We start from the raw sequence: 12268 nt of genomic DNA on the forward strand, positions 1-12268 counted from the left end.
CATGGAAGGGAGCTAAGCAGCCACGGAGGCATTCTCCCAGGTCAAGGCCAGCAGGATCTGCTATGTAGGCCATGTCTCTGTCTGTACCTCAAACCCTACAGTCTCTTCAACTCCTCGGTGGCTTCCGAGGAGGCTCTGGCCTCTGCCATCCTCTTGAGTCAGCGTCCCAGGGTAGGACTTTGAGTATCACTCAGAGACCCTTGCAGAGTATGCCTAGAAATGAGCAGGCTACACAAGCAGCAAATAAGGAGCTATGAAGAACCAGTCAAGGATAGCATCAAAGAAATGTATGATCAAAAAACAATAATGAGCTAGGGGTAACCTTTGGATGGTGCATGTGCTCCATTCGTATCCTCGTCACATCAAGAGAAATAAGGAAAGGCTCCCAGCACATGAGATTTTGAAAGCAGCACCACTGGGGAAAACAGTATTCTTACTTTGCATTCTTACAACTTTTTGATTCAAGTAATTAAGACCAGGACGGCCACATGGCGCTATAGTGCATAGAGTGCGGGGGGTGGGGGGTGGGGAGATGGAGTCAGAAACTCTTGGCTTCTCAAGTTCAGATCTGGCCTTAAGACACTCACAAGCTGTGCGACCCTGGGCAAGTCGCTTAATCCTGTTTGCTGCAGTTCCTCATCTGTAAAATGAGCTGAGAAGGAAATGGCAAACCACTTCAGTATCTTTGCCAAGAAAACCCCAAATGGGCTCCTGAAGAGTCAGACAGGACTGAAATGGCTTCACAACAAATTAACAAAAAAGGCCTAATGGAACTGGAAGAGATTATGTCAGTTATATCCAACACATAGGATTTAGGTGTCCCGCATCTCTTAAGTGTTCTTGCATCAAATAAACTAGCCATGTTTCTGTCAAATCATTCTTAACTGACAATGAGTAATCTTTCTTTTGCTTTCAATTGGTTGTGCCGCATGTCTGATTAGGGACTGTAGAACAGCCAATAAATATGCATTCAATATTTTAAGTCTGATGTTTTTGTACAGACACTTCTCTTCGAGTGTTTTTATTACTGCTATATCCTCAAAGCTGTTCATCCTGAAGAGATAAGAAGTGATGCTGAGGATGGCATCTTACATCTTTATAAAGTTTTACCATTTTCAAAATAGAATGTAATATGGTTTAGGATGTTGAAAGAGTGAGAAATTAAGCTGCACATAGCCTCTGATTAGGCCATCCACTGTAGCAATTATAACAGGTATCCTTAACCCTCCTTTTTCCATTACCAGAAATATGCCATTAGGTGTAAGCTTGGCGTCAGCGCTATCCTCCCATCCAATGTCCAGGAGAATTTCCTTCTCTAGAAGAGTTCTGGGGTCTGTTGCCAAATGGAGACTTAAACTCCGTCTGACTTGTTTTCCTCAAATGTAAATCGGGGCTAACAATAGCACCCACCTTCCATGGTTGTTATGAAAATCCAATGAGATAATATTTGTCTAAAATACTTAGAACAGTGCCTGACACAGAGTAGGCACTTAATAAATACTTATTTCCTTACTTTCACTTTCTTCCTCCCTTTTCCTTCATAATGTCAATTGCTACTACTTCACCCTCTAATATATTTCTCCCTCAAATTGTGTCCACAAGGCAGACTCCACCTGCCTTTCCAATCATTCTCGGCATTGGAGCACTGCTCCCTTATCCCCACTTTCATGCTTGGCTACTGTCCCTTCTCTGGCTTGTAATCTTGGCTAGGAATCAAACTTCAGGTTTACTGCTTAGGCAGTAGATAAATTTACATCGGACCCAGAGTGCTTCTAAAAAGAGAAAACAACCTGGATGCCTCATCAGCCCTTGTCATGAAAAAAGTTCTGAAATGTTCCCTGAAACAAACTTTTCTTCTGTTTGCACCTTGCCCAGAGACTGAATATTAACTCTCCAAAGATGAAAACTTCACTCTTACCTCTTGAGAACTAATTGCGAAAGTAGTCTCAATCCCACAATGTTCTCCTGATATCTGTGACCTATTTACAATCAGAAGATTGTATGGAAGGGATCTTAGTGGCTGGACCCCATCCAAGAGGCCTCTAAGGGGGATACCTTGATCATGGGGCGTTGAGGGTGTTATTTAGAAACACGTTAATTTCAAGAAGATGGTTTCTGAGGAAAAAATCTTTAAATGAAAAGATAAACATGAAGCATAAAAATAATAGGAATAGTTAGGTCCAAAATTTATAAGACAAAGTTTTCTGGGTTTCTACTTTTATGTCTTACTGTCCCTCTTCTGCCTTTAACTTCCCACTTGCCTATTTCTTGGTAACCATTTCCAAAATTGATGATGCTTACCTCGCCGAAACAATTGTTTATTTTTTCTTAAAGAGATGGCAAAATCTAATCCAGAGGTTCTTGAAATGGGGTCCATGGACTCCCATTGATATATTTCAGAGGGTCTATGAACTTGAATGGGACAAATTTACATATTTATTTCAATATTATTAGTTTCCTTTGTAAGCCTATGTACTTTTTTATGCATCTAAAATATTATTTTGAAAAGGGAGCCATAGGCTCCCTTACTAAAGGGATTACTAAAGGGGTCCATGACACAAAAAAGGTACGGCAATCCAAAGGAATTAACATGCAGTGCTGGGATTTTAAGCCCTGTGGTAGTTGCTTGGGGAAAATATTTTTAGGGCAGGAGACCCATCCTGAGGCTTCTCAAATCACTTGCACTTAGTCATTTGCAAGGCCTAAGGCTGCCTTCATAGAGGTAGTCACTCAAAGTTCTCTTCAGAAAGGGGGCTATCCATTTTGCACAATATCGAAAGGAAATAGGAAAGGAAGGAAAAGCAAGGAAGAAAGTGAGAGGAAGAAAATAAATATTTATTAAGTTCCTATTATTAAGTGCATTCTAAAGATAAATGTTTCAATTTTCACTTTTATTTTACTAAACACCCCAAGGAACAGGAATGAAGGAGTTATGAAGTTAGGGAAAGAAGGCTCTATAGCTCTAAGCTACTCAGCTATCCAGTGGTTCACAATTTTTTTCCACAGTGATAGAACCCTTTAGATTAAACAAAACTTTGGAAGAAATCATATATTAAATCTTATATTTAAATCCTATAAAATTGTGGTTTTTAATGTCTATTAACATGAAGTTCATTTAGGCATCTAGTTGGCACTATGGACAGAGCACTGAAGTCAGGAAGAACTGAGTATAAATCTGAATACTTACTAGTCGTATGACTCTGAGCAAGTCACTCAACTTTTGTTTGCCTCAGTTTACAATGGAGGACATTGTAAAGTGGGAATAATAATAGCACCTACTTTGTAGGGTTGTTGTGAGGATCAAATGTGATGTTTGTGAGGCACTTAGCACAGTACCTGGCATAGAATAAATGCTATATAAAGGCTTATTCCCTTCTCTCCCCATCCCCATCTTAATTTAAAAAAACACCTTAAGAGCATTTCAGGAATCCTTGCAGAATAGTTTGGGAAACACTATGCTTTACAAATGAAAGCAACAATGTAGGGGCCCACCCAGTGAAATTGTAGCCTGCTAGAAATATTCCTGTTTGTAAAAGCACAAATAAACCTATTTTAGGTACCTTCACTGCTCATACCTTCCTTTGTTCCCATTTCTCACGTTCCCACACAAGTATCAGTTATAGCCACTGCTGGTACAGATTCTTATTGTGTCTTCCTAGAACCCCTCAAAACGAAGTGGAGGCGATTTGGAAAAGATTAAGATCCCCACCTAGTTGGTTTTTGTTTCTTTTCTCTTTGGGTAAAATGTAACAAAGAAAAAAAATTATTTATGTGAATTTACCTGCTTTTGGCATGAAAAAAAAATTGTAGCACAATTAAGTCTGAACTATCTGAGCATCTACAAAGGTCTGTACAATCCAAAGCAGCTATAGCAGGAGCAGGGATCCACTTCAGAGCCCTGGATAGGGAAGCAAAGAAAAGATCCCTAAGCACAGTTCAGTATGATGTGACTTCTCTGTTCATGAATTCCTATCACTCGTCATTGTCCCTTGAAACCCCAGATTCTCCTGAGATTTCCCTCACCAAAGGCTCCTTTTCATTGCTTTCTACATTTTCAAAAACAACACTTTATAAAAATAGACTGTATGATAGTTTTCCTCTATATAGGTAAAGTGCACCTGCCTTTACACATTCACTCTTTTTTTAAAAAATTTATTTATTAAATTTATTTAATATATTTAGTTTTCAGCATTGATTTCGCAAAAGTTTGAAGAACGAATTTTCTTCCCATTTCTACCATCCCCCCCGCACTCCAAGATGGCATATATTCTGGTTGCCCTGTTTCCCAGTCAGTCCTCCCTTCTGTCACCCCACTCCCTTCCCATCCCCTTTTCCCTTCCTTTCTTGTAGGGCAAGATAAATTTCTATGCCCCATTGCCTGTTTATCTTATTTTCAAGTTGCATGCAAAAACTTTTTTTTTGTTTCTTGAATATTTGTTTTTAAAACTTTGAGTTCCAAATTCTCTCCCCTCTTCCCTTCCCACCCACCCTCCCTACGAAGTCAAGCAATTCAACATAGGCCACATGCACATCATTATGTAAAACCCTTCCACAATACTCATGTTGTGAAAGACTAACTATATTTTACTCCTTCCTAATGTATTCCCCTTTACTGAATTTTCTCCCTTGACCCTGTCCCTTTTCGAAAGTGTTTGTTTTTGATTACCTCTTCCCCCATCTGCTCTCCCTTCTATCATCCCCCCTTTTTTATCTTCTTTCTCCTTCTTTCCTGTGGGGTAAGATACCCAACTGAGTGTGTATAGTATTCCCCGCTCAGGTCAAATCTGATGAGAGCAAGATTCACTCATTCCCCCTCACCTGCTTCCTCTTCCCTTCCTATAGAACTGCTTTTTCTTGCCACTTTTATGTAAGATAATTTACCACATTATATCTCTCCCTATCTCCCTCTCTCAATATATTCCTCTCTCATCCCTTAATTTGATTTTATTTTTTTAGATATCATCCCTTCATATTCAGCTCACCCTGTGCCCTCTGTCTATATATATATATATATGTATATATACACACACACACACATATATATATATATATATATACATACATATACACACACATACACACACACGCACACACACATATGTATATTCTCTTCAGCTACCCTAATACTGAGGTCTCATGAATCATACACATCATCTTTCCACGTAGGAATATAAACAATACAGTTCAACGTTAGTAAGTCCCTTGCGATTTCTTTTTCTCGTTCTTTTTCTTGATTACCTTTTCATGCTTCTCTTGATTCTTGTGTTTGAAAGTCAAATTTTCTATTCAGCTCTGGTCTTTTCACTGAGAAAGCTTGAAAGTCCTATATTTTATTGAAAATCCATATTTTGCCTTGAAGCATGATATTCAGTTTTGCTGCGTAAGTGATTCTTGGTTTTAATGCTAGCTCCACTGACCTCTGGAATATCGTATTCCAAGCCCTTTGATCTCTTCATGTAGAAGCTGCTAGATCTTGTATTATTCTGATTGTGTCTCTACAATACTCAAATTGTTTCTTTCTGGCTGCTTGCAGTATTTTCTGCCTGATCTGGGAGCTCTGGAATTTGGCAACAATATTCCTAGGAGTTTTCTTTTTGGGATCTATTTGAGGAAGCAATCTGTGGATTCTTTCAGTTTCTATTTCACCCTCTGCTTCTAGAATATCAGGGTAATTGTCCTTGATAATTTCTTGAAAGATGATGTCTAGGCTCTTTTTTTGATCATGGTATTCAGGTAGTCCAATAATTTTTAAATTATCTCTCCTGCATCTATTTTCCAGGTCAGTGGTTTTTCCAATGAGATATTTCACATTGTCTTCCACTTTTTCATTCCTTTGGTTCTGTTTTATAATATCTTGATTTCTCATCAAGTCACTAGCTTCCACTTGCTCCAGTCTCCAATTTTTAAGGTAGTATTTTCTTCAGTGGTCTTTTGGACCTCCTTTTCCATTTGGCTAATTCTGCCTTTCAAGGCATTCTTCTCCTCATTGGCTTTTTGGAGCTCTTTTGCCATTTGAGTTAGTCTATTTTTTTCAGTATTTTTTTGGGTTCCCTTTAGCAAGCCATTGACTTGTTTTTCATGGTTTTCTCACATCCTTCTCATTTCTTTTCCCAATTTTTCCTCTACTTTTCTAACTTGGTTTTCCAAATCCTTTTTGAGCTCTTCCATGGCCGGAGGCTAGTTCATGTTTTTATCAGAGGCTTTTGTTGTAGGCTCTTTGACTTTGTTGACTTCTTCTGGCTGTATGTTTTGGTCTTCTTTGTCACCAAAGATAGATTCCAATGTCTGAGACTAAATCTGAGTGTGTTTTCACTACCTGGCCATGTTCCCAGCCAGCTTACTTGACCCTTGAGTTTTTATTTGGGGTATGACTGCTTGTAAAGAGTACTTTGTTCCAAGTTTGAGGGGATGAGCTGTTGTTTTCAGAGCTATTACAGCCAGCTCTGCCACACCAGCACTCCTCCTTCCCCAAGAACCCCCAACCTGGACTGGACTCAGATCTTAAGCAGGCTGTGCACTCCTGCTCTGATCTGCCACTTAATTTCTCCTGCCAGGTGGGCCTGGGTCCCGAAGCAACTGCAATTGTAGTTCTGTAGCTGCACCACCTCCACTGCCTCCAGGGTGGTGGCCAAACTGCAAACTCCAATCACTCTGACCCTTGCAGCTTTTCCCACTAACCTTGTCTGTTGTCTTTGGTGTTTGTGGGTTGAGAGGTCTGGTAACTGCCACACCTCGCTGATTCAGGGAGCTAGGGCCAGCTCCTCCTGGCTCCAGTCTGGTTGGTCTTGCCCCTGCCCATGCTGGGCTCTGCTCCATTCTGTTCCCAGCTCCGCACGCAATAGACCTCACCCAGCGACCATTCAGGCTGTCCTGGGCTGGAGCCCTGCTTCCCTCCACTATTTCATGGGTTCTGCAGTTCTTCTCTGTTGTGTTTGGTGTTTGTGGGTTGATAAATCTGGTAACTGCCACAGCTCACTGATTCAGGGAGCTGGGGCCCGCTCCTCCTGGCTCCCGGTCTGGTTGGTCCTGCCACACCGCCCACACTGGACTCTGCTCTGCTCCCTTCCCAGCTCCGCTCATGCAATAGACCTCACCCAGTGACCATCCAGGCTGTCCTGGGCTGGAAACCTGCTTCCCTATGCTATTTTTTGGGTTCTGCAGTTCTAGAATTTGTTCAGAGCAATTTTGATAGGTTTTTGGAGGGACTTGGCAGGGAACTCATGCAAGTCCCTGCTTTCCAGCCACCATCTTGGCTCCACGCCCCTCCTCCTCATGTTCACTCTTAAGTAGAAAGATAAGTGAGTGGGCAGACAGACTATATCCTTTTGGCCTCTCCTACACATGTGTACACAGAATGCCTGTATGTGCCCTCTCACAAGCACTGGGAAGTGCTTCCAGTTCCTTACTATCTCCTTGGGTTCTACGGTTTAAAATGTAAAGGTTATTATGCAGTGTTTCACAACTTTGTTAAGATGACTCACACTGCCATTCCAATTAAGATTTCTACATCCTTCCCAACTTCACTTGACCCAAAGAAATACAGTTTCATTACAGACTGGAAGATATTTACTGACTGGAATTGAAAATGTGAGAGATACACCAAAACTCTTGGAGAGTGAAGCTCCTCTTGAAGGTAAAGGCCTGAAATCTTAGGATTATATGTTTAGGGCTGGAAGGAACCGCAGAGATCATCGAGTCCATCTTGCACAATTTATAAATGAGAATACTGTGACCTACTTCTTCATCCTAACTCTAATACCTACTGCCCAAGCTGTAGGTAGAAGTCATTTAGGAAGGAACCAAAATTACCTGCAAATCTTAGGGTTAAGTCCTGGATCTGTGATTTCGCTGCTCATACAGAATTCCTACAAAAGGAAAATCCCTCTACCAATGCATGCTGACACAATGGCAATTTATAATCTTGGAGAGTTTCCCACAGTTCTAAGATGTTAAGTGACTTCCCTAGAGTCACACTGGTAGCATGGACTTGAGGGAGGACTCAAACCTAGGTCTCACCTTAGCCTCAAGGCTGAGCTTCCTCTCTATCACTCTCTCCAAAGTGTCAATTAAAAGGTGATAAAGCAGAGAGGCTGAGAAACACGACTGAAACAACTGACATTCTACAAATGCTGAAACAATCTTACTGACCAGTTCTTCCCTCCCTCATTACAGGTTTTAAATTCTGAGGCTGCAGAAATCCTCCGACGTCATTGTGTGGGTTCCTCCATCCAGCACCAAGGACGCGTTGCCTATGAACTTGCCAAAGTGGACGGTTGACCTGAAACTGCTAAATTCCAGAGCAATATGCTGAAGGTCTCATTCTCTTGCAAGGGAGCAGCAACTAAAGATGGGCCTCTCTGGAGAAGACAAGGAGGCAGAATATAGACTCATGCATTTATTTCCCTTTCGACATAGAGAATGACCAAATTAGCACATTCTTCACTGAAGCTACATATTTGTACATACTCCTCAAGTAAGAGATTTTAAAAACATTTTCTTATTTGATTATCTGGGAGTTTTATATTTTTGTAAATATTGATCCATATTCTTTAAGTAACAGGGGATATTTTCATTCCATAAATCATTTTAATATATCACTCAACAGAAAAAATAAAAGCTAACAATAGCCATATCCAAAAAAAGCACCAAATTGCTAATTTTAAAAATGCAAATGAAAGCAACTTTGAGGTCCTACTTCTTACCCTTCAGGATGGCAGAGGTGACTAGAAAGGAAAATTACAATTACTGGAGGAGATTCAGGAAAAGCACACTGATAAGTAGTTGGTGGAAATGTAGACTGGTCCCACATTTCTGGAAAGCAATTTAAAAACATGCCACAAATGCCACTAAACTGTACACATCCTTGGCCTAGAAAAAGCACTATTAGGTCTATACCCCCAAGGAGATTAAAGAGAGAGACAATGGACTATGGGTACAACCCCCGCGTAGAAGGAACCCACCATCTACACTACCGTCATCAATACCAATTGTGGATAAATCGCCCTTGCTGGAGCAAGCAAGCATCCTGATGAAACAGCAAGGAACTCTGAGGGAGAAGCAGGATACAGCACTATCTGGGCAAGTCAAACCCCCTTGGTCACCACCTCCCCTCGTGCATTAGGAGAGGTAGCTCAGTACCCAGAGCCCAAGAGCTTTAGGAGTAGCAGTCTCCCCCATATGACTAGCCTTACAGCCATCACTGAGGGGGACAATCCTTGCAGAGAAGCTGTTTGATGAATAAACTGAGTCAGGACAAAAAAATTTATGTATACCAAAAGGATCATATACCAGTCCTTCAGAGAAAAGAAACATGCATTGGCGTATCTTAAAACTGGGTGACTGAGGTGGGAAAGAAACTTTAATGCCCCATCAAGAGCTTTTATTCTAAATTTAGACCATTAGTACTCTGGGTTTTCAATGAGGCCAGCTAGAGGTGTCAAGCCTTGATCTTCCCGAGCTACGTATTTTGTAATTATGACCAAGAAGGGGAAATAGAGTCCTAAGCTCCTTCACATTTTGTAGATGCTCCTTTTTCTGACTTTAGGACTTTTGGGTTAAGAGTAAAGTGAGAATGTGGTGATTATCTCCTCACATTGATTAGGCCTAATGTTTCAGTGATCTGTGCTTAGCGGATTTGCAGCCGGTGGTCACAGCTTAGGACGATCTGAGACAGACACTGAGCACCTAGTTATGATAAGTTTATTCCGGTGGTTGGGACCAAGTTCTTGTTATCAGACCTAGATATAGCTTTGGCTTGGCCATTTCATTCTGGTGTCCGTGAGGTCTGATGGCAAAGGGCTAACTGGAACAGGCCAGATGAAGTTGTGGCTTTATAGTTTTGTCCTCCGGGTTTAACTGTAGGCCAGTAGTTAGTACTCAGTGCTGTTACACTTTTGTGCTCAGGGTGTGGTGGTGGCATAGATGTGGGCTTGGTGGAGCCACAGACACAAGATCTGGACTTTTGAAAGTCAGGTAGAAGAGACCATGGTCTAGGGATCTATGTGTGTCAATGATCAGATATTGCTCCTGACCACGGTCCAAGTCAGCTAACTGTTTGACTCTTGTCAACCTAGTCTATGAGAACATGGTTGTGGCTTTACTACTTTGTTTTGAGCACAACTGGTATGCAGTCTGGGCCCTGGTGACGATCCTGAGAACTTACGGACTTTGTAGCACATGCTACAGAGTGGTGGTCTAGGCATCTGAGGGCATTGAGGGGGTTAGAACAGTAAGTGGTTAGCTGTGGGAATTGAGTGAACCACGCTGACTCCATCTTGTGACTCAGTTCTGGAGTTGGCTCAGTTTTTATTCAGTTATGGGTATAGTTCAAATTCTGTCTTGTTAGAAAACTCCATTCAACTATGGAAATTGAGAGAAAACCATATTGTGCTGTTAGAACCTAGCCCCACATGGCTGGGAAACTGGACCACCTCTACTGCTGTTTGGAGAGCTCTAACCAAGGACCTAGGTTGTGCTGACTAGAAACTTAGTCGGATGCACAGATTGCTGCAAGGAATTTTCTCACAATTGTACATCTCAAGCAACCTATATGTCTTATCTGAAAACTGGCCCCATACTAACCAATCAATTATTGTTTCTGTTTCCTTGCTTATTTACAGACACTTGGAGGGACACTTTTTTTTTTTGCTGAATTCAGGGAACTACACCTGTTTACTCTTCCCCTCCCAACTTGGAAAATCCTTAATCTTTCCTACAATTAGAAATCAAACTACCTAATGTTCTATTTATGTCCTGTTAATTGGCCTTATCCGATTAATTGTTTTTAATGTATAAAAATCTGTCTCCCTATGTATTTGGGGCCCAGGTGTAAGCTAAGGAAGTCTGGTCCAATTCTGTTAGGCAATTGGCACTGCTTAATAAATCAATATGCTCAGAATGGTGAACCTTTGTTTCCTTAGCCATTTCATCTTTCACCTACCACAGCACTTTTTTTTAAACAAGTGCGTATCTGTCTTGCCTCCTTGGAGCACAGGTTGTTTAAAACCAACTCTAATGCTGATTTTTTCAAATGATCCCCCAAAATTTATTCTCAGACCTCAATATTTCTTATTATCAAAAGATCCAGTGTTAAGATTTGAGCACAATCTGTGGGATTACTTTGCAAAATCAGTGTTAGAGCTGCCTTGAGATAACTTGTAATTTTAGGAATCTGGGAAAAGACATTCTTGCCTAAGAAAGTGAGTAAGATATTTAAAATACATACATAAACATTTATTTACATTTGTATAAACAGTATTGACCAGTATACTATAGCTAATATAGAACAATTAGACTCCCTCTAAATCTCCATGTTTTCCTCTTTCCTGACTGAGAAATTTATCCTGACACAATTAATTCTCCACTTCATCATCTCACTCAATCCCAAAATGTTTCTAGCTGATAGGACTATGAGAAATGAGCAGGAATCCTCTTATTTCAAAATGTCCCAAGATCACAGCACCAAAATACATTTACAAATAATACTAGTGACTAGCAGCTTACTTCACTGCTGGAGAATAAGAGATGTTCTCAAGTAGAAACAAAACTAAGGAGAAAACAATTCCATCTTTCCAGATAAACACCTACTACTGACAGGATCCTGGAAGGCAGAGAAATACAGATGTGTCTTCAGGTACTAATAGCAGGACTATAAACTATTATTCATAATTCATAATTCATCTTACATGATTTTTACATATATATGGGAAACACTTTGTTGGAAGAGAGACTTTAAAGCAGATTCTGTCATATTGAATCAGATGCTTTTAAATACTTTTGGGAGGAAAAAGGGAATATTCTGAAGTCTCTTTGGTTGAGTAGAAAGACTCTGGGACCCCAAAGCCTGTAGGTTGGACTAAATGACCCAAGGTCTCCCCTCTTGGTTCTCTGAGATTATATCCCTTAAGGTAGTCAACAAGCATATATTAAACACAATTAATGTGCCAGACATTGTATTAAGTGTTAGACACAAAAAGAAAAGGCAAAACAGGGTCCTTACTCTTAAGGGATTCATATTCTAATTGGAGAGATAACATGCAAATAGATATGTAATACAGGATATATACAGTGTAAATAGAACGTAATCTTAGAACAAATAGACTGTGGACTGGGGAGTGGACTGGGAAAGGTCTCCTACAAATGGACTTTGAGATGAATTTTGAAGGAAGTAGGGAGAGCTAGAGGGCAGAGATGAGAAAGAAGAGCGTTCCAGGCATGAAGCCATATGTGAGGAACAAGGAGGACAGGGTAGAGTTATAAGCAGGGGAGT

This window comes from Trichosurus vulpecula, chromosome 2 (assembly GCF_011100635.1).
Source record: "Trichosurus vulpecula isolate mTriVul1 chromosome 2, mTriVul1.pri, whole genome shotgun sequence".
Taxonomy (NCBI): Eukaryota; Metazoa; Chordata; class Mammalia; order Diprotodontia; family Phalangeridae; genus Trichosurus; species Trichosurus vulpecula.